We start from the raw sequence: 23,693 nt of genomic DNA on the forward strand, positions 1-23,693 counted from the left end.
CCTTGTGGGTAAATTCAGTATACATTATACTTTGTGGGTAAATTCAGTATCCATAGTACCTTGTGGGTATATTCAGTATTCTTGGTACTTTGTGGGTGATTTCAGTATCCATGGTAGCTTGTGGCTAAATTCAGTATCTATGATGCCATGTGGCTAAATTTAGTTTCCATGGTACCTTGTGGGTAAATTCAGTATTCATGGTAGCTTGTGGCTAAATTCAGTATCCGTTGTACCTTGTGCCTAAATTCAGTATGCATGGAACCTTGTGGGTAAATTCAGTATTCTTGGCAGCTTGTGGGTAAATTCAGTATCCATGATACCTTGTGGGTAAATTCAGTATCCATGGTACTTTGTAGGTAAATTTAGTATCCATGGTACTTTGTGGGTAAATTCAGTATCCATGGTAGCTTGTGGGTAAATTCAGTATCCATGATACCTTGTGGGTAAATTCAGTATCTAGGGTACCTTGCGGGTGAATTCAGTATCCATGGTACTTTGTTAGTGATTTCAGTATCCCTGATACTTTGTGGGTAAATTCAGTATCCATGATACCTTGTGGGTAAATTCAGCATCTATGGTACCTTGCGGGTAAATTCAGTATCCATGGTACTTTGTGGGTAAATTTAGTATCGATGGTACATTGTGGGAGATTTCAGTATCCATTGTACCTTGTGGGTAAATTCAGTATCCATGGTAACTTGTGGGTAAATTCAGTATGCATGATACCTTGTGGGTAAATTCAGTATCCATGGTACTTTGTGGGTAAATTCAGTATCTATGGTACCTTGCGGGTGAATTCAGAATCCATGGTACTTTGTGGATGATTTCAGTATCCCTGATACCTTGTGGGTAAATTCAGTATCCATGGTACTTTGTGGGTAAATTTAGTATCCATGGTACTTTGTGGGTGATTTCAGTATCCATTGAACCTTGGGAGTAAATTCAGTATCCATGATACCTTGTGGGTAAATTCAGCATCTATGGTACCTTGCGGGTAAATTCAGTATCCATGGTACTTTGTGGGTAAATTTAGTATCGATGGTACATTGTGGGTGATTTCAGTATCCATTGTACCTTGTGGGTAAATTCAGTATCCATGGTAACTTGTGGGTAAATTCAGTATGCATGATACCTTGTGGGTAAATTCAGTATGCATGATACCTTGTGGGTAAATTCAGTATCTATGATACCCTGTGGCTAAATTCAGTATCCATGGTACCTTGTGGGTAAATTCAGTATTCTTGGTACTTTGTGGCTGATTTCAGTATCCATGATAGCTTGTGGCTAAATTCAGTATCTATGATGCCATGTGGCTAAATTTAGTTTCCATGGTACCTTGTGGGTAAATTCAGTATTCATGGTAGCTTGAGGCTAAATTCAGTATCCGTTGTACCTTGTGCCTAAATTCAGTATGCATGGAACCTTGTGGGTAAATTCAGTATCCACGATACCTTGTGGGTAAATTCAGTATCTATGGTACCTTGCGGGTAAATTCAGTATCTCTGATACTTTGTGGGTAAATTTAGTATCGATGGTACTTTGAGGGTGATTTCAGTATCCATTGTACCTTGTGGGTAAATTCAGTATCCATGGTAACTTGTGGGTAAATTCAGTATGCATGATACCTTGTGGGTAAATTCAGTATCCATGGTACCTTGTGGGTAAATTCAGTATTCTTGGCAGCTTGTGGGTAAATTCAGTATCCATGATACCTTGTGGGTAAATTCAGTATCCATGGTACTTTGTGGGTAAATTTAGTATCCATGGTACTTTGTGGGTAAATTCAGTATCCATGTTAGCTTGTGTGTAATTTCAGTGTCCATGGTAACTTGTGGGTAAATTCAGTATGCATGATATCTTGTGGGTGATTTCAGTATCCATGGTAGCTTGTGGGTAAATTCAGTATCTATGATAACCTGTGGCTAAATTTATTTTCCGTGGTACCTTGTGGGCAAATTCAGTATTCATGGTACCTTGTGTGTGAATTCAGTATCCATAGTAGCTTGTCAGAACATTCAGTATCCATGATACACTGTGGCAAAATTTTGTTTCTATGGTACCTTGAGGGAAAATTCAGTGTCCATGGTACCTTGTGGGTAAATTCAGTATACATGATAGGTTGAAGGTAAATTCAGTATCCATGGTACCTTGTGGCTAAATTCAGTATCCATTGTACCTTGTGCCTAAATTCAGTATGCATGGAACCTTTTGGGTAAATTCAGTATCCATGATACCTTGTGGGTAAATTCAGTATCCATGGTACCTTGTGGGTAAATTCAGTATTCTTGGTACTTTGTGGGTGATTTCAGTATCCATGGTAGCTTGTGGGTAAATTCAGTATCTATGATAATATGTGGCTAAATTTAGTTTCCATGGTATCTTGTGCGTAAATTCAGTATCCATTGTACCTTGTGGCTACATTCAGTATCCATGGTACCTTGTGGCTAAATTCAGTATCCATGATACACTGTGGCTAAATTTAGTTTCCATGGTACGTTGTGGGCAAATTCAGTATCTATGGTACCTTGTGGTAAATTCAGTATTCATGGTAACTCATGAGAAAATTCAATATCCATGACACCCTGTGGCTAAATTTAGTTTCCATGGTACCTTGTGGGCAAATTCAGTATCCATGGTACATTTTGGTTAAAATCAGTATGCATGGAACCTTGTGGGTAAATTCAGTATCCAAGATACCCTGTGGCTAAATTTAGTTTCCATGGTACCTTGCGGGTAAATTCAGTATCTATGGTAACTTGTGGGTAAATTCAGTATGCATGATACTTTGTGGGTAAATTCAGTATCCATGGTACCTTGTGGGTAAATTCAGTATTCTTGGCAGCTTGTGGGTAAATTCAGTATCCATGATACCTTGTGGGTAAATTCAGTATCCATGGTACTTAGTGGGTAAATTTAGTATCCATGGTACTTTGTGGGTAAATTCAGTATCCATGGTAGCTTGTGGGTAATTTTAGTATCCATGATACCATGTGGGTAAATTCAGTATCTATGGTACCTTGTGGGTAAATTCAGTATCCATGGTACTTTGTGGGTAAATTTAGTATCGATGGTACTTTGTGGGTGATTTCAGTATCCATTGTACCTTGTGGTTAAATTCAGTATCCATGGTAACTTGTGGGTAAATTCAGTATGCATTATACCTTGTGGGTAAATTCAGTATCCATGGTACCTTTTGGGCAAATTCAGTATCCATGTAACCTTGTGGGTAAATTCAGTATACATGATACCTTGTGGGTAAATTCAGTATCCATGGTACCTTGTGGGTAAATTCAGTATCCATGGTACCTTGTGGGTAAATTCAGTATTCTTGGTTCTTTGTGGGTGATTTCAGTATCCATGGTAGCTTGTGGGTAAATTCAGTATCAATGATACCCTGTGGCTAAATTTAGTTTCCATGTACCTTGTGGGCAAATTCAGTATTCATGGTACCTTGTGGGTGAATTCAGTGTCCATAGTAGCTTGTGAGAACATTCAGTATCCATGATACCCTGTGGCTAAATTTAGTTTCCATGGTACCTTGTGGGCAAATTCAGTATCCATGGTACCTTGTGGGTAAATTCAGTATACATGATACCTTGTGGGTAAATTCAGTATCCATAGTACCTTGTGGGTAAATTCAGTATTCTTGGTACTTTGTGGCTGATTTCAGTATCCATGGTAGCTTGTGGCTAAATTCAGTATCTATGATGCCATGTGGCTAAATTTAGTTTCCATGGTACCTTGTGGGTAAATTCAGTATGCATGGAACCTTGTGGGTAAATTCAGTATCCACGATACCTTGAGGGTAAATTCAGTATCTATGGTACCTTTCGGGTAAATTCAGTATCCCTGATACTTTGTGGGTAAATTTAGTATCGATGGTACTTTGTGGGTGATTTCAGTATCCATTGTACCTTGTGGGTAAATTCAGTATCCATGGTAACTTGTGGGTAAATTCAGTATGCATGATACCTTGTGGGTAAATTCAGTATCCATGGCAGCTTGTGGGTAAATTCAGAATCCATGATACCTTGTGGGTAAATTAAGTATCCATGGTACTTTGTGGGTGATTTCAGTATACCTGATACCTTGTGGGTAAATTCAGTATTCTTGGCAGCTTGTGGGTGATTTCAGTATCCAATGTACCTTGTGGGTAAATTCAGTATCCATGGTACTTTGTGGGTAAATTTAGTATCCATGGTACTTTGTGGGTAAATTCATTATCCATGGTAGCTTGTGGGTAATTTCAGTATCCATGATACCTTGTGGGTAAATTCAGTATCTATGGTACCTTGCGGGTAAATTCAGTATCCCTGATACGTTGTGGGTAAATTTAGTATCGATGGTACTTTGTGGGTGATTTCAGTATCCATTGTACCTTGTGGGTAAATTCAGTATCCATGGTAACTTGTGGGTAAATTCAGTATGCATGATACCTTGTGGGTAAATTCAGTATCCATGGTACCTTGTTGGTAAATTCAGTATTCTTGGCAGCTTGTGGGTAAATTCAGTATCCATGGTACTTTGTGGGTAAATTTAGTATCCATGGTACTTTGTGGGTAAATTCAGTATCCATGGTAGCTTGTGGGTAATTTCAGTATCCATGATACCTTGTGGGTAAATTCAGTATTCTTGGTTCTTTGTGGGTGATTTCAGTATCCATGGTAGCTTGTGTGTAAATTCAGTATCAATGATACCCTGTGGCTAAATTTAGTTTCCATGTACCTTGTGGGCAAATTTAGTATTCATGGTACCTTGTGGGTGAATTCAGTATCCATGGTACTTTGTGGGTAAATTTAGTATCCATGGTACTTTGTGGGTAAATTCAGTATCCATGGTAGCTTGTAGGTAAATTCAGTATCAATGATACCCTGTGGCTAAATTTAGTTTCCATGTACCTTGTGGGCAAATTCAGTATTCATGGTACCTTGTGGGTGAATTCAGTATCCATAGTAGCTTGTGAGAACATTCTGTATCCATGATACCCTGTGGCTAAATTTAGTTTCCATGGTACCTTGTGGGCAAATTCAGTATCCATGGTACCTTGTGGGTAAATTCAGTATACATGATACCTTGTGGGTAAATTCAGCATCCATAGTATCTTATGGGTAAATTCAGTATTCTTGGTACTTTGTGGGTGATTTCAGTATCCATGGTAGCTTGTGGCTAAATTCAGTATCTATGATGCCATGTGGCTAAATTTAGTTTCCATGGTACCTTGTGGGTAAATTCAGTATTCATGGTAGCTTGTGGCTAAATTCAGTATCCGTTGTACCTTGTGCCTAAATTCAGTATGCATGGAACCTTGTGGGTAAATTCAGTATGCATGATACCTTGTGGGTAAATTCAGTATCTATGGTACCTTGTGGGTAAATTCAGTATCCCTGGTACTTTGTGGGTAAATTTAGTATCAATGGTACTTTGTGGGTGATTTCAGTATCCATTGTACCTTGTGGGTAAATTCAGTATCCATGGTAACTTGTGGTTAAATTCAGTATCCATGGTACCTTGTGGGTAAATTCAGTGTTCTTGGCAGCTTGTGGGTAAATTCAGTATCCATGATACCTTGTGGTTAAATTCAGTATCCATGGTACTTTGTGGTTAAATTCAGTATATATGGTACCTTGCGGGTGAATTCAGTATCCATGGTACTTTGTGGGTGATTTCAGTATCCCTGATACCTTGTAGGTAAATTCAGTATTCTTGGCAGCTTGTGGGTGATTTCAGTATCCATTGTACCGTGTGGGTAAATTCAGTATCCATGGTAACTTGTGGGTAAATTCAGTATGCATGATACCTTGTGGCTACATTCAGTATCCATGCTACCTTGTGGCTAAATTCAGTATGCATGGAACTTTGTGGCTAAATTCAGTATCCATGATACACTGTGCCTAAATTTAGTTTCCATAGTAAGTTGTGGGCAAATTCAGTATCCATGGTACCTTGTGGTAAATTCAGTATTCATGGTAACTCATGAGAAAATTCAGTATCCATGATACCCTGTGGCAACATTTAGTTTCCATGGTACCTTGTGGGCAAATTCAGTATCCATGGTATCTTTTAGCTAAAATCAGTATGCATGGAACCTTGTGGGTAAATTCAGTATCCATGATACCCTGTGGCTAAATTTAGTTTCCATGGTACCTTGTGGGCAAATTCAGTATCCATGGTAACTTGTCAGACAATTCAGTATCGATGATACCCTGTGGCTAAATTTAGTTTCCATGGTACCTTGTGGGCAAATTCAGTATCCATGGTACCTTGTGGCTAAATTCAGTATCCATGATACCTTGTGGGTAAATTCAGTATCCATGGTACTTTGTGGGTAAATTTAGTATCCATGGTATTTTGTGGGTGATTTTAGTATCCATGGTACCTTGTGGGTAACTTCAGTATCTATGGTAACTTGTGGGTAAATTCAGTATGCATGATACCTTGTGGGTAAATTCAGTATCCATGGTACCTTGTGGGTTAATTCAGTATTCTTGGCAGCTTGTGGGTAAATTCAGTATCCATGATACCCTGTGGCTAAATTTAGTTTCCATGGTACCTTGTGGGCAAATTCAGTATCCATGGTACCTTGTGGGTAAATTCAGTATACATGATACCTTGTGGGTAAATTCAGTATCCATGGTACCTTGTGGGTAAATTCAGTATCCATGGTACCTTGTGGGTAAATTCAGTATTCTTGGTACTTTGTGGGTGATTTCAGTATCCATGGTAGCTTGTAGGTAAATTCAGTATCTATGATACCCTGTGGCTAAATTTAGTTTCCATGGTACCTTGTGGGCAAATTCAGTATCCATGGTACCTTGTGGGTAAATTCAGTATACATGATACCTTGTGGGTAAATTCAGTATCCATGGTACTTTGTGGGTAAATTTAGTATCAATGGTACTTTGTGGGTGATTTCAGTATCCATTGTTCCTTGTGCGTAAATTCAGTATCCATGGTATCTTGTGGGTAAATTCAGTATGCATAATACCTTGTGGCTACATTCAGTATCTATGGTACCTTGTGGCTAGATTCAGTATGCATGGAACCTTGTGGCTAAATTCAGTATCCATGATACAATGTGGTTATATTTAGTTTCCATGGTACCTTGTGGGCAAATTCAGTATCCATGGTACCTTTTGGTTAAAATCAGTATGCATGGAACCTTGTGGGTAAATTCAGTATCCATGATACCCTGTGGCTAAATTTAGTTTCCATGGTACCTTGTGGGCAAATTCAGTATTCATGGTAACTTGTGAGACAATTCAGTATCCATGATACCCTGTGGCTAAATTTAGTTTCCATGGTACCTTGTGGGAAAATTCAGTATCCATGGTACCTTGTGGCTAAATTCAGTATCCATGATACCTTGTGGGTAAATTCAGTATCCATGATACTTTGTGGGTAAATTTAGTATCCATGGTACTTTGTGGGTGATTTTAGTATCCATTGTACCTTGTGGGTAAATTCAGTATCAATGATACCCTGTGGCTAAATTTAGTTTCCATGTACCTTGTGGGCAAATTCAGTATTCATGGTACCTTGTGGGTGAATTCAGTATCCATAGTAGCTTGTGAGAACATTCAGTATCCATGATACCCTGTGGCTAAATTTAGTTTCCATGGTACCTTGTGGGCAAATTCAGTATCCATGGTACCTTGTGGGTAAATTCAGTATACATGATACCTTGTGGGTAAATTCAGCATCCATAGTATCTTATGGGTAAATTCAGTATTCTTGGTACTTTGTGGGTGATTTCAGTATCCATGGTAGCTTGTGGCTAAATTCAGTATCTATGATGCCATGTGGCTAAATTTAGTTTCCATGGTACCTTGTGGGTAAATTCAGTATTCATGGTAGCTTGTGGCTAAATTCAGTATCCGTTGTACCTTGTGCCTAAATTCAGTATGCATGGAACCTGGTGGGTAAATTCAGTATGCATGATACCTTGTGGGTAAATTCAGTATCTATGGTACCTTGTGGGTAAATTCAGTATCCCTGGTACTTTGTGGGTAAATTTAGTATCGATGGTACTTTGTGGGTGATTTCAGTATCCATTGTACCTTGTGGGTAAATTCAGTATCCGTGGTAACTTGTGGGTAAATTCAGTATCCATGGTACCTTGTGGGTAAATTCAGTGTTCTTGGCAGCTTGTGGGTAAATTCAGTATCCTTGATACCTTGTGGGTAAATTCAGTATCCATGGTACTTTGTGGGTAAATTCAGTATATATGGTACCTTGCGGGTGAATTCAGTATCCATGGTACTTTGTGGGTGATTTCAGTATCCCTGATACCTTGTAGGTAAATTCAGTATTCTTGGCAGCTTGTGGGTGATTTCAGTATCCAATGTACATTGTGGGTAAATTCAGTGTCCATGGTCCTTTGTGGGTAAATTTAGTATCCATGGTACTTTGTGGGTAAATTCATTATCCATGGTAGCTTGTGGGTAATTTCAGTATCCATGATACCTGTGGGTAAATTCAGTATATATGGTACCTTGTGGGTAAATTCAGTATCCATGGTAACTTACGGGTAAATTCAGTATGCATGATACCTTGTGGCTACATTCAGTATCCATGGTACCTTGTGGCTAAATTCAGTATGCATGGAACCTTGTGGCTAAATTCAGTATCCATGGTACTTTGTGGGTAAATTTAGTATCCATGGTACTTTGTGGGTGATTTCAGTATCCATTGTACCGTGTGGGTAAATTCAGTATCCATGGTAACTTGTGGGTAAATTCAGTATGCATGATACCTTGTGGCTACATTCAGTATCCATGCTACCTTGTGGCTAAATTCAGTATGCATGGAACCTTGTGGCTAAATTCAGTATCCATGATTCACTGTGCCTAAATTTGGTTTCCATAGTAAGTTGTGGGCAAATTCAGTATCCATGGTACCTTGTGGTAAATTCAGTATTCATGGTAACTCATGAGAAAATTCAGTATCCATGATACCCTGTGGCAACATTTAGTTTCCATGGTACCTTGTGGGTAAATTAAGTATCCATGGTACTTTGTGGGTGATTTCAGTATATCTGATACCTTGTGGGTAAATTCAGTATTCTTGGCAGCTTGTGGGTGATTTCAGTATCCAATGTACCTTGTGGGTAAATTCAGTGTCCATGGTACTTTGTGGGTAAATTTAGTATCCATGGTACTTTGTGGGTAAATTCATTATCCATGGTAGCTTGTGGGTAATTTCAGTATCCATTATACCTTGCGGGTAAATTCAGTATCTATGGTACCTTGCGGGTAAATTCAGTATCCCTGATACGTTGTGGGTAAATTTAGTATCGATGGTACTTTGTGGGTGATTTCAGTATCCATTGTACCTTGTGGGTAAATTCAGTATCCATGGTAACTTGTGGGTAAATTCAGTATGCATGATACCTTGTGGGTAAATTCAGTATCCATGGTACCTTGTTGGTAAATTCAGTATTCTTGGCAGCTTGTGGGTAAATTCAGTATCCATGGTACTTTGTGGGTACATTTAGTATCCATGATACCTTGTGGGTAAATTCAGTATCCATGGTACCTTGTTGGTAAATTCAGTATTCTTGGCAGCTTGTGGGTAAATTCAGTATCCATGGTACTTTGTGGGTAAGTTTAGTATCCATGGTACTTTGTGGGTAAATTCAGTATCCATGGTAGCTTGTGGGTAATTTCAGTATCCATGATACCTTGTGGGTAAATTCAGTATTCTTGGTTCTTTGTGGGTGATTTCAGTATCCATGGTAGCTTGTAGGTAAATTCAGTATCAATGATACCCTGTGGCTAAATTTAGTTTCCATGTACCTTGTGGGCAAATTCAGTATTCATGGTACCTTGTGGGTGAATTCAGTATCCATAGTAGCTTGTGAGAACATTCAGTATCCATGATACCCTGTGGCTAAATTTAGTTTCCATGGTACCTTGTGGGCAAATTCAGTATTCATGGTACCTTGTGGCTAAATTCAGTATCCGTTGTACCTTGTGCCTAAATTCAGTATGCATTGAACCTTGTGGGTAAATTCAGTATGCATGATACCTTGTGGGTAAATTCAGTATCTATGATACCTTGTGGGTAAATTCAGTATCCCTGGTACTTTGTGGGTAAATTTAGTATCGATGGTACTTTGTGGGTGATTTCAGTATCCATTGTACCTTGTGGGTAAATTCAGTATCCATGGTAACTTGTGGATAAATTCAGTATCCATGGTACCTTGTGGGTAAATTCAGTGTTCTTGGCAGCTTGTGGGTAAATTCAGTATCCATGATACCTTGTGGGTAAATTCAGTATCCATGGTACTTTGTGGTTAAATTCAGTATATATGGTACCTTGCGGGTGAATTCAGTATCCATGGTACTTTGTGGGTGATTTCAGTATCCCTGATACCTTGTAGGTAAATTCAGTATTCTTGGCAGCTTGTGGGTGATTTCAGTATCCAATGTACCTTGTGGGTAAATTCAGTATCCATGGTCCTTTGTGGGTAAATTTAGTATCCATGGTACTTTGTGGGTAAATTCATTATCCATGTAGCTTGTGGGTAATTTCAGTATCCATGATACCTTGTGGGTAAATTCAGTATATATGGTACCTTGTGGGTAAATTCAGTATCCATGGTAACTTGCGGGTAAATTCAGTATGCATGATACCTTGTGGCTACATTCAGTATCCATGGTACCTTGTGCCTAAATTCAGTATGCATGGAACCTTGTGGCTAATTTCAGTATCCATGGTACTTTGTGGGTAAATTTAGTATCCATGGTACTTTGTGGGTGATTTCAGTATCCATTGTACCGTGTGGGTAAATTCAGTATCCATGATAACTTGTGGGTAAATTCAGTATGCATGATACCTTGTGGCTACATTCAGTATCCATGCTACCTTGTGGCTAAATTCAGTATGCATGGAACCTTGTGGCTAAATTCAGTATCCATGATACACTGTGCCTAAATTTAGTTTCCATAGTAAGTTGTGGGCAAATTCAGTATCCATGGTACCTTTTGGTAAATTCAGTATTCATGGTAACTCATGAGAAAATTCAGTATCCATGATACCCTGTGGCAACATTTAGTTTCCATGGTACCTTGTGGGCAAATTCAGTATCCATGGTACCTTTTAGCTAAAATCAGTATGCATGGAACCTTGTGGGTAAATTCAGTATCCATGATACCCTGTGGCTAAATTTAGTTTCCATGGTACCTTGTGGGCAAATTCAGTATCCATGGTAACTTGTCAGACAATTCAGTATCCATGATACCCTGTGGCTAAATTTAGTTTCCATGGTACCTTGCGGGCAAATTCAGTATCCATGGTACCTTGTGGCTAAATTCAGTATCCATGATACCTTGTGGGTAAATTCAGTATCCATGGTACTTTGTGGGTAAATTTAGTATCCATGGTATTTTGTGGGTGATTTTAGTATCCATGGTACCTTGTGGGTAACTTCAGTATCTATGGTAACTTGTGGGTAAATTCAGTATGCATGATACCTTGTGGGTAAATTCAGTATCCATGGTACCTTGTGGGTAAATTCAGTATTCTAGGCAGCTTGTGGGTAAATTCAGTATCCATGATACCCTGTGGCTAAATTTAGTTTCCATGGTACCTTGTGGGCAAATTCAGTATCCATGGTACCTTGTGGGTAAATTCAGTATACATGATACCTTGTGGGTAAATTCAGTATCCATGGTACCTTGTGGGCAAATTCAGTATCCATGGTACCTTGTGGGTAAATTCAGTATTCTTGGTACTTTGTGGGTGATTTCAGTATCCATGGTAGCTTGTAGGTAAATTCAGTATCTATGATACCCTGTGGCTAAATTTAGTTTCCATGGTACCTTGTGGGCAAATTCAGTATCCATGGTACCTTGTGGGTAAATTCAGTATACATGATACCTTGTGGGTAAATTCAGTATCCATGGTACTTTGTGGGTAAATTTAGTATCAATGGTACTTTGTGGGTGATTTCAGTATCCATTGTACCTTGTGCGTAAATTCAGTATCCATGGTATCTTGTGGGTAAATTCAGTATGCATAATACCTTGTGGCTACATTCAGTATCTATGGTACCTTGTGGCTAGATTCAGTATGCATGGAACCTTGTGGCTAAATTCAGTATCCATGATACAATGTGGTTAAATTTAGTTTCCATGGTACCTTGTGGGCAAATTCAGTATCCATGGTACCTTGCGGTAAATTCAGTATTCGTGGTTACTCATGAGAAAATTCAGTATCCATGACACCCTGTGGCTAAATTTAGTTTCCGTGGTACCTTGTGGGCAATTTCAGTAACCATGGTACCTTTTGGTTAAAATCAGTATGCATGGAACCTTGTGGGTAAATTCAGTATCCATGATACCCTGTGGCTAAATTTAGTTTCCATGGTACCTTGTGGGCAAATTCAGTATTCATGGTAACTTGTGAGACAATTCAGTATCCATGATACCCTGTGGCTAAATTTAGTTTCCATGGTACCTTGTGGGAAAATTCAGTATCCATGGTACCTTGTGGCTAAATTCAGTATCCATGATACCTTGTGGGTAAATTCAGTATCCATGATACTTTGTGGGTAAATTTAGTATCCATGGTACTTTGTGGGTGATTTTAGTATCCATTGTACCTTGTGGGTAAATTCAGTATCTATGGTAACTTGTGGGTAAATTCAGTATGCATGATTCCTTGTTGGTAAATTCAGTATCTATGGTACCTTGTGGGTAAATTCAGTATTCTTTGCAGCTTGTGGGTAAATTCAGTATCCATGATACCCTGTGGCTAAATTTAGTTTCCATGGTACCTTGTCGGCAAATTCAGTATCCATGGTACCTTGTGGGAAATTCAGTATCCATGGTACTTTGTGGGTAAATTCAGTATCCATGGTAGCTTGTGGGTAATTTCAGTATCCATGATACCTTGTGGGTAAATTCAGTATCTACGGTACCTTGTTGGTAAATTCAGTATCCATGGTACTTTGTGGGTAAATTTAGTATCCATGGTACTTTGTGGGTGATTTCAGTATCCATTGTACCTTTTGGGTAAATTCAGTATCCATGGTAACTTGTGGGTAAATTCAGTATACATGATACCTTGTGGCTACATTCAGTATCCATGGTACCTTGTGGCTAAATTCAGTATGCATGGAACCTTGTGGCTAAATTCAGTATCCATGATACACTGTGGCTAAATTTAGTTTCCATGGTACGTTGTGGGCAAATTCAGTATCCATGGTACCTTGTGGTAAATTCAGTATTCATGGTAACTCATGAGAAAATTCAGTATCCATGACACCCTGTGGCTAAATTTAGTTTCCATGGTACCTTGTGGGCAAATTCAGTATCCATGGTACCTTTTGGCTAAAATCAGTATGCATGGAACCTTGTGGGTAAATTCAGTATCCATGATACCCTTTGGCTAAATTTAGTTTCCATGGTACCTTGTGGGCAAATTCAGTATCCATGGTAACTTGTCCGACAATTCAGTATCCATGATAACCTGTGGCTAAATTTAGTTTCCATGGTACCTTGTGGGCAAATTCAGTATCCATGGTACCTTGTGGCTAAATTCAGTATCCATGATACCTTGTGGGTAAATTCAGTATCCATGATACTTTGTGGGTAAATGTAGTATCCATGGTACTTTGTGGGTGATTTTAGTATCCATGGTACCTTGTGGGTAAATTCAGTATCTATGGTAACTTGTGGGTAAATTCAGTATGCATGATACCTTGTGGGTAAATTCAGTATCCATGGTACCTTGTGGGTAAATTCAGTATTCTTGGCAGCTTGTGGGTAAATTCAGTATCCATGATGCCCTGTAGTTAAATTTAGTTTCCATGGTACCTTGTGGGCAAATTCAGTATCCATGGTACCTTGTGGGTAAATTCAGTATACATGATACCTTGTGGGTAAATTTAGTATCCATGGTACTTTGTGGGTGATTTTAGTATCCATTGTACCTTGTGGGTAAATTCAGTATCTATGGTAACTTGTGGGTAAATTCAGTATGCATGATTCCTTGTTGGTAAATTCAGTATCTATGGTACCTTGTGGGTAAATTCAGTATTCTTTGCAGCTTGTGGGTAAATTCAGTATCCATGATACCCTGTGGCTAAATTTAGTTTCCATGGTACCTTGTCGGCAAATTCAGTATCCATGGTACCTTGTGGGTAAATTCAGTATCCATGGTACTTTGTGGGTAAATTCAGTATCCATGGTAGCTTGTGGGTAATTTCAGTATCCATGATACCTTGTGGGTAAATTCAGTATCTACGGTACCTTGTTGGTAAATTCAGTATCCATGGTACTTTGTGGGTAAATTTAGTATCCATGGTACTTTGTGGGTGATTTCAGTATCCATTGTACCTTTTGGGTAAATTCAGTATCCATGGTAACTTGTGGGTAAATTCAGTATACATGATACCTTGTGGCTACATTCAGTATCCATGGTACCTTGTGGCTAAATTCAGTATGCATGGAACCTTGTGGCTAAATTCAGTATCCATGATACACTGTGGCTAAATTTAGTTTCCATGGTACGTTGTGGGCAAATTCAGTATCCATGGTACCTTGTGGTAAATTCAGTATTCATGGTAACTCATGAGAAAATTCAGTATCCATGACACCCTGTGGCTAAATTTAGTTTCCATGGTACCTTGTGGGCAAATTCAGTATCCATGGTACCTTTTGGCTAAAATCAGTATGCATGGAACCTTGTGGGTAAATTCAGTATCCATGATACCCTTTGGCTAAATTTAGTTTCCATGGTACCTTGTGGGCAAATTCAGTATCCATGGTAACTTGTCCGACAATTCAGTATCCATGATAACCTGTGGCTAAATTTAGTTTCCATGGTACCTTGTGGGCAAATTCAGTATCCATGGTACCTTGTGGCTAAATTCAGTATCCATGATACCTTGTGGGTAAATTCAGTATCCATGATACTTTGTGGGTAAATGTAGTATCCATGGTACTTTGTGGGTGATTTTAGTATCCATGGTACCTTGTGGGTAAATTCAGTATCTATGGTAACTTGTGGGTAAATTCAGTATGCATGATACCTTGTGGGTAAATTCAGTATCCATGGTACCTTGTGGGTAAATTCAGTATTCTTGGCAGCTTGTGGGTAAATTCAGTATCCATGATGCCCTGTAGTTAAATTTAGTTTCCATGGTACCTTGTGGGCAAATTCAGTATCCATAGTACCTTGTGGGTAAATTCAGTATACATGATACCTTGTGGGTAAATTCAGTATTCTTGGTATTTTGTGGGTGATTTCAGTATCTATGGTAGCTTGTGGGTAAATTCAGTATCTATTATACCCTGTGGCTAAATTTAGTTTCCATGGTACGTTGTGGGCAAATTCAGTATCCATGGTACCTTGTGGTAAATTCAGTATTCATGGTAACTCATTAGAAAATTCAGTATCCATGATACCCTGTGGCTAAATTTAGTTTCCGTGGTAACTTGTGAGACAATTCAGTATCCATGATACCCTGTGGCTAAATTTAGTTTCCATGGTACCTTGTGGGCAAATTCAGTATCCATGGTACCTTGTGGCTAAATTCAGTATCCATGATACCTTGTGGGTAAATTCAGTATCCATGATACTTTGTGGGTAAATTTAGTATCCATGGTACTTTGTGGGTGATTTTAGTATCCATGGTACCTTGTGGGTAAATTCACTATCTATGGTAACTTGTGGGTAAATCCAGTATGCATGATACCTTGTGGGTAAATTCAGTATCAATGGTACGTTGTGGGTAAATTCAGTATTCTTTGCAGCTTGTGGGTAAATTCAGTATCCATGATACCCTGTGGCTAAATTTAGTTTCCATGGTACCTTGCCAGCAAATTCAGTATCCATGGTACCTTGTGGGTAAATTCAGTATACATGATACCTTGTGGGTAAATTCAGTATCCATGATACCTTGTGGGTAAATTCAGTATCCATGGTACCTTGTGGGTAAATTCATTATTCTTGGTACTTTTTGGGTGATTTCAGTATCCATGGTAGCTTGTGGGTAAATTCAGTATCAATGATACCCTGTGGCTAAATTTAGTTTCCATGGTACATTGTGGGCAAATTCAGTATCCATGGTACCTTGTGGGTAAATTCAGTATACATGATACCTTGTGGGTAAATTCAGTATCCATGGTACCTTGTGGGTAAATTCAGTATTCTTGGTACTTTGTGGGTGATTTCAGTATCCATGGTAGCTTGTGGCTAAATTCAGTATCTATGATGCCATGTGGCTAAATTTAGTTTCCATGGTACGTTGTGGGCAAATTCAGTATCCATGGTACCTTGTGGTAAATTCAGTATTCATGGTAACTCATGAGAAAAATCAGTATCCATGACACCCTGTGGCTAAATTTAGTTTCCATGGTACCTTGTGGGCAAATTCAGTATCCATGGTACCTTTTGGCTAAAATCAGTATGCATGGAACCTTGTGGGTAAATTCAGTATCCATGATACCCTTTGGCTAAATTTAGTTTCCATGGTACCTTGTGGGCAAATTCAGTATCCATGGTAACTTGTCCGACAATTCAGTATCCATGATAACCTGTGGCTAAATTTAGTTTCCATGGTACCTTGTGGGCAAATTCAGTATCCATGGTACCTTGTGGTTAAATTCAGTATCCATGATACCTTGTGGGTAAATTCAGTATCCATGATTCTTTGTGGGTAAATGTAGTATCCATGGTACTTTGTGGGTGATTTTAGTATCCATGGTACCTTGTGGGTAAATTCAGTATTCTTGGCAGCTTGTGGGTAAATTCAGTATCCATGATACCCTGTAGTTAAATTTAGTTTCCATGGTACCTTGTGGGCAAATTCAGTATTCTTGGTACTTTGTGGGTGATTTCAGTATCCATGGTAGCTTGTGGGTAAATTCAGTATCTATTATACCCTGTGGCTAAATTTAGTTTCCATGGTACGTTGTGGGCAAATTCAGTATCCATGGTACCTTGTGGTAAATTCAGTATTCATGGTAACTCATTAGAAAATTCAGTATCCATGATACCCTGTGGCTAAATTTAGTTTCCGTGGTAACTTGTGAGACAATTCAGTATCCATGATACCCTGTGGCTAAATTTAGTTTCCATGGTACCTTGTGGGCAAATTCAGTATCCATGGTACCTTGTGGCTAAATTCAGTATCCATGATACCTTGTGGGTAAATTCAGTATCCATGATACTTTGTGGGTAAATTTAGTATCCATGGTACTTTGTGGGTGATTTTAGTATCCATGGTACCTTGTGGGTAAATTCAGTATCTATGGTAACTTGTGGGTAAATCCAGTATGCATGATACCTTGTGGGTAAATTCAGTATCCATGGTACGTTGTGGGTAAATTCAGTATTCTTTGCAGCTTGTGGGTAAATTCAGTATCCATGATACCCTGTGGCTAAATTTAGTTTCCATGGTACCTTGCCAGCAAATTCAGTATCCATGGTACCTTGTGGGTAAATTCAGTATACATGATACCTTGTGGGTAAATTCAGTATCCATGGTACCTTGTGGGTAAATTCAGTATCCATGGTACCTTGTGGGTAAATTCATTATTCTTGGTACTTTGTGGGTGATTTCAGTATCCATGGTAGCTTGTGGGTAAATTCAGTATCAATGATACCCTGTGGCTAAATTTAGTTTCCATGGTACATTGTGGGCAAATTCAGTATCCATGGTACCTTGTGGGTAAATTCAGTATACATGATACCTTGTGGGTAAATTCAGTATCCATGGTACCTTGTGGGTAAATTCAGTATTCTTGGTACTTTGTGGGTGATTTCAGTATCCATGGTAGCTTGTGGCTAAATTCAGTATCTATGATGCCATGTGGCTAAATTTAGTTTCCATGGTACCTTGTGTGTAAATTCAGTATTCATGGTACCTTGTGGCTAAATTCAGTATCCGTTGTACCTTGTGCCTAAATTCAGTATGTATGGAACCTTGTGGGTAAATTCAGCATCCATGATACCTTGTGGGTAAATTCAGTATCTATGGTACCTTGCGGGTAAATTCAGTATCCCTGGTACTTTGTGGGTGAATTTAGTATCAATGGTACTTTGTGGGTGATTTCAGTATCCATTGTACCTTGTGGGTAAATTCAGTATGCATGGAACCTTGTGGCTAAATTCAGTATACATGATACCTTGTGGGTAAATTCACTATCCATGGTACTTTGTGGGTAAATTCAGTAATCTTGGTACTGTGTGGGTGATTTCAGTATCCATGGTAACTTGTTGGTAAATTCAGTATGCATGATACCGTGTGGGTACATTCAGTATCCATGGTACCTTGTGGGTAAATTCAGTATTCTTGGCAGCTTGTGGGTAAATTCAGTATCCATGATACCTTGTGTGTAAATTCAGTATCCATGATACTTTCTGGGTAAATTTAGTATCCATGGTACTTTGTGGGTAAATTCAGTATCCAGGGTAGCTTGTGGGTAAATTCATTATCCATGATACCTTGTGGGTAAATTCAGTATGCATGATACCTTGTGGGTAAATTCAGTATCCATGATACCTTGTGGGTAAATTCAGTATCTATGGTACCTTGCGGGTGAGTTCAGTATCCATGGTACTTTGTGGGTGATTTCAGTATCCCTGATACCTTGTGGGTAAATTCAGTATCCATGGTACTTTGTGTGTAAATTTAGTATCCATGATACCCTGTGGCTAAATTTAGTTTCCATGGTACCTTGAGGGAAAATTCAGTATCCATGGTATCTTGTGGCTAAATTCAGTATCTATGATGCCATGTGGCTAAATTTAGTTTTCATGGTACCTAGTGGGTAAATTCAATATTCATGGTACCTTGTAGCTAAATTCAGTATCCGTTGTAACTTGTGCCTAAATTCAGTATGTATGGAACCTTGTGGGTAAATTCAGTATCCATGATACCTTGTGGTTAAATTCAGTATCTATGGTACATTGCGGGTAAATTCAGTATCCCTTGTACTTTGTGGGTAAATTTAGTATCAATGGTACTTTGTGGGTGATTTCAGTATCCATTGTACCTTGTGGGTAAATTCAGTATGCATGGAACCTTGTGGCTAAATTCAGTGTCCATAATACACTGTGGCTAAAGATTCCATGGTACCTTGTGGACAAATTCAGTATCCATGGTACCTTGTGGATAAATTCAGTATACATGATACCTTGTGGGTAAATTCACTATCCATGGTACTTTGTGTGGTAAATTCAGTATTCTTGGTACTGTGTGGGTGATTTCAGTATCCATGGTAACTTGTGGGTAAATTCAGTATGCATGATAGCTTGTGGGTAATTCAGTATCCATGATACCTTGTGGGTAAATACAGTATCTATGGTACCTTGTGGGTGAATTCAGTATCCACGGTACTTTGTGAGTGATTTTATTATCCCTGATACCTTGTGGGTAAATTCTGTTTCCATGGTACTTTGTGGGTAAATTTAGTATCCATGTTACTTTGTGGGTGAATTCAGTATCCATTGTACCTTGTGGGAAAATTCAGTATCCATGGTAACTTGTGGGTAAATTCAGTATGCATGATACCTTGTGGGTAAATTCAGTATCCATGGTACCTTGTGGGTAAATTCAGTATTCTTGGTACTTCGTGGATGATTTCAGTATCCAAGGTAGAATGTGGGTAAATTCAGTATCTATGATACCCTGTGGCTAAATTTAGTTTCCATGGTACCTTGTGGGCAAATTCAGTATTCATGGTACCTTGTGGGTGAATTCAGTATCCATAGTAGCTTGTGAGAACATTCAGTATCCATGATACCCTGTGGCTAAATTTAGTTTCCATGGTAACTTGTGTGCAAATTCAGTATGCATGGAACCTTGTGGCTAAATTCAGTATACATGATACCTTGTGGGTAAATTCACTATCCATGGTACTTTGTGGGTAAATTCAGTAATCTTGGTACTGTGTGAGTGATTTCAGTATCCATGGTAACTTGTTGGTAAATTCAGTATGCATGATACCGTGTGGGTACATTCAGTATCCATGGTACCTTGTGGGTAAATTCAGTATCCATGGTACTTTCTGGGTAAATTTAGTATCCATGGTACTTTGTGGGTAAATTCAGTATCCAGGGTAGCTTGTGGGTAAATTCATTATCCATGATACCTTGTGGGTAAATTCAGTATGCATGATACCTTGTGGGTAAATTCAGTATCCATGATACCTTGTGGGTAAATTCAGTATCTATGGTACCTTGCGGGTGAATTCAGTATCCATGGTACTTTGTGGGTGATTTCAGTATCCCTGATACCTTGTGGGTAAATTCAGTATCCATGGTACTTTGTGGGTAAATTTAGTATCCATGATACCCTGTGGCTAAATTTAGTTTCCATGGTACCTTGAGGGCAAATTCAGTATCCATGGTACCTTGTGGGTAAATTCAGTATACATGATACCTTGTGGGTAAATTCAGTATCCATGATACCTTGTGGGTAAATTCAGTATCTATGGTACCTTGCGGGTGAATTCAGTATCCATGGTACTTTGTGGGTGATTTCAGTATCCCTGATACCTTGTGGGTAAATTCAGTATCCATGGTACTTTGTGGGTAAATTTAGTATCCATGATACCCTGTGGCTAAATTTAGTTTCCATGGTACCTTGAGGGAAAATTCAGTATCCATGGTATCTTGTGGCTAAATTCAGTATCTATGATGCCATGTGGCTAAATTTAGTTTCCATGGTACTTTGTGGGTAAATTCAGTATTCATGGTAACTTGTGCCTAAATTCAGTATGTATGGAACCTTGTGGGTAAATTCAGTATCCATGATACCTTGTGGGTAAATTCAGTATCTATGGTACCTTGCGGGTAAATTCAGTATCCCTTGTACTTTGTGGGTAAATTTAGTATCAATGGTACTTTGTGGGTGATTTCAGTATCCATTGTACCTTGTGGGTAAATTCAGTATGCATGGAACCTTGTGGCTAAATTCAATGTCCATAATACACTGTGGCTAAATTTAGTTTCCATGGTACCTTGTGGACAAATTCAGTATCCATGGTACCTTGTGGATAAATTCAGTATACATGATACCTTGTGGGTAAATTCACTATCCATGGTACTTTGTGTGGTAAATTCAGTATTCTTGGTACTGTGTGGGTGATTTCAGTATTCATGGTAACTTGTGGGTAAATTCAGTATGCATGATAGCTTGTGGGTAAATTCAGTATCCATGGTACCTTGTGGGTAAATTCAGTATTCTTGGCAGCTTGTGGGTAAATTCAGTATCCATGATACCTTGTGGGTAAACTCAGTATCCATGGTACTTTGTGGGTAAAGTTAGTATCCATGGTACTTTGTGGGTAAATTCAGTATCCATGGTAGCTTGTGGGTAAATTCATTATCCATGATACCTTGTGGGTAAATTCAGTATGCATAATACATTGTGGCTACATTCAGTATCTATGGTACGTTGTGGCTAGATTCAGTATGCATGGAACCTTGTGGCTAAATTCAGTATCAATGATACAATGTGGTTAAATTTAGTTTCCATGGTACCTTGTGGGCAAATTCAGTATCCATGGTACCTTGTGGTAAATTCTGTATTCATGGTAACTCATGAGAAAATTCAGTATCCATGACACCCTGTGGCTAAATTTAGTTTCCGTGGTACCTTGTGGGCAATTTCAGTATCCATGGTACCTTTTGGTTAAAATCAGTATGCATGGAACCTTGTGGGTAAATTCAGTATCCATGATACCCTGTGGCTAAATTTAGTTTCCATGGTACCTTGTGGGCAAATTCAGTATTCATGGTAACTTGTGAGGCTATTCAGTATCCATGATATCCTGTGGCTAAATTTAGTTTCCATGGTACCTTGTGGGAAAATTCAGTATCCATGGTACCTTGTGGCTAAATTCAGTATCCATGATACCTTGTGGGTAAATTCAGTATCCATGATACTTTGTGGGTAAATTTAGTATCCATGGTACTTTGTGGGTGATTTAGTATCCATGGTACCTTGTGGGTAAATTCAGTATCTATGGTAACTTGTGGGTAAATTCAGTATGCATGATTCCTTGTGGGTAAATTCAGTATCTATGGTACCTTGTAGGTAAATTCAGTATTCTTTGCAGCTTGTGGGTAAATTCAGTATCCATGATACCCTGTGGCTAAATTTAGTTTCCATGGTACCTTGTCGGCAAATTCAGTATCCATGGTACCTTGTGGGTAAATTCAGTATCCATGGTACTTTGTGAGTAAATTCAGTACTCTTGGTACTGTGTGGGTGATTTCAGTATCCATGGTAACTTGTGGGTAAATTCAGTATGCATGATACCTTGTGGGTAAATTCAGTATCCATGATACCTTGTGTGCAAATTCAGTATGCATGGAACCTTGTGGCTAAATTCAGTATACATGATACCTTGTGGGTAAATTCACTATCCATGGTACTTTGTGGGTAAATTCAGTAATCTTGGTACTGTGTGGGTGATTTCAGTATCCATGGTAACTTGTTGGTAAATTCAGTATGCATGATACCGTGTGGGTACATTCAGTATCCATGGTACCTTGTGGGTAAATTCAGTATTCTTGGCAGCTTGTGGGTAAATTCAGTATCCATGATACCTTGTGGGTAAATTCAGTATCCATGGTACTTTCTGGGTAAATTTAGTATCCATGGTACTTTGTGGGTAAATTCAGTATCCAGGGTAGCTTGTGGGTAAATTCATTATCCATGATACCTTGTGGGTAAATTCAGTATGCATGATACCTTGTGGGTAAATTCAGTATCCATGATACCTTGTGGGTAAATTCAGTATCTATGGTACCTTGCGGGTGAATTCAGTATCCATGGTACTTTGTGGGTGATTTCAGTATCCCTGATACCTTGTGGGTAAATTCAGTATCCATGGTACTTTGTGGGTAAATTTAGTATCCATGATACCCTGTGGCTAAATTTAGTTTCCATGGTACCTTGAGGGCAAATTCAGTATCCATGGTACCTTGTGGGTAAATTCAGTATACATGATACCTTGTGGGTAAATTCAGTATCCATGATACCTTGTGGGTAAATTCAGTATCTATGGTACCTTGCGGGTGAATTCAGTATCCATGGTACTTTGTGGGTGATTTCAGTATCCCTGATACCTTGTGGGTAAATTCAGTATCCATGGTACTTTGTGGGTAAATTTAGTATCCATGATACCCTGTGGCTAAATTTAGTTTCCATAGTACCTTGAGGGAAAATTCAGTATCCATGGTATCTTGTGGCTAAATTCAGTATCTATGATGCCATGTGGCTAAATTTAGTTTCCATGGTACCTTGTGGGTAAATTCAGTATTCATGGTACCTTGTGGCTAAATTCAGTATCCGTTGTAACTTGTGCCTATATTCAGTATGTATGGAACCTTGTGGGTAAATTCAGTATCCATGATACCTTGTGGGTAAATTCAGTATCTATGGTACCTTGCGGGTAAATTCAGTATCCCTTGTACTTTGTGGGTAAATTTAGTATCAATGGTACGTTGTGGGTGATTTCAGTATCCATTGTACCTTGTGGGTAAATTCAGCATGCATGGAACCTTGTGGCTAAATTCAGTGTCCATAATACACTGTGGCTAAATTTAGTTTCCATGGTACCTTGTGGACAAATTCAGTATACATGATACCTTGTGGGTAAATTCACTATCCATGGTACTTTGTGTGGTAAATTCAGTATTCTTGGTACTGTGTGGGTGATTTCAGTATC

This window comes from Saccoglossus kowalevskii, chromosome 14 (genome assembly GCF_978046115.1).
Source record: "Saccoglossus kowalevskii chromosome 14, keSacKowa6.1, whole genome shotgun sequence".
Lineage (NCBI taxonomy): Eukaryota > Metazoa > Hemichordata > Enteropneusta > Harrimaniidae > Saccoglossus > Saccoglossus kowalevskii.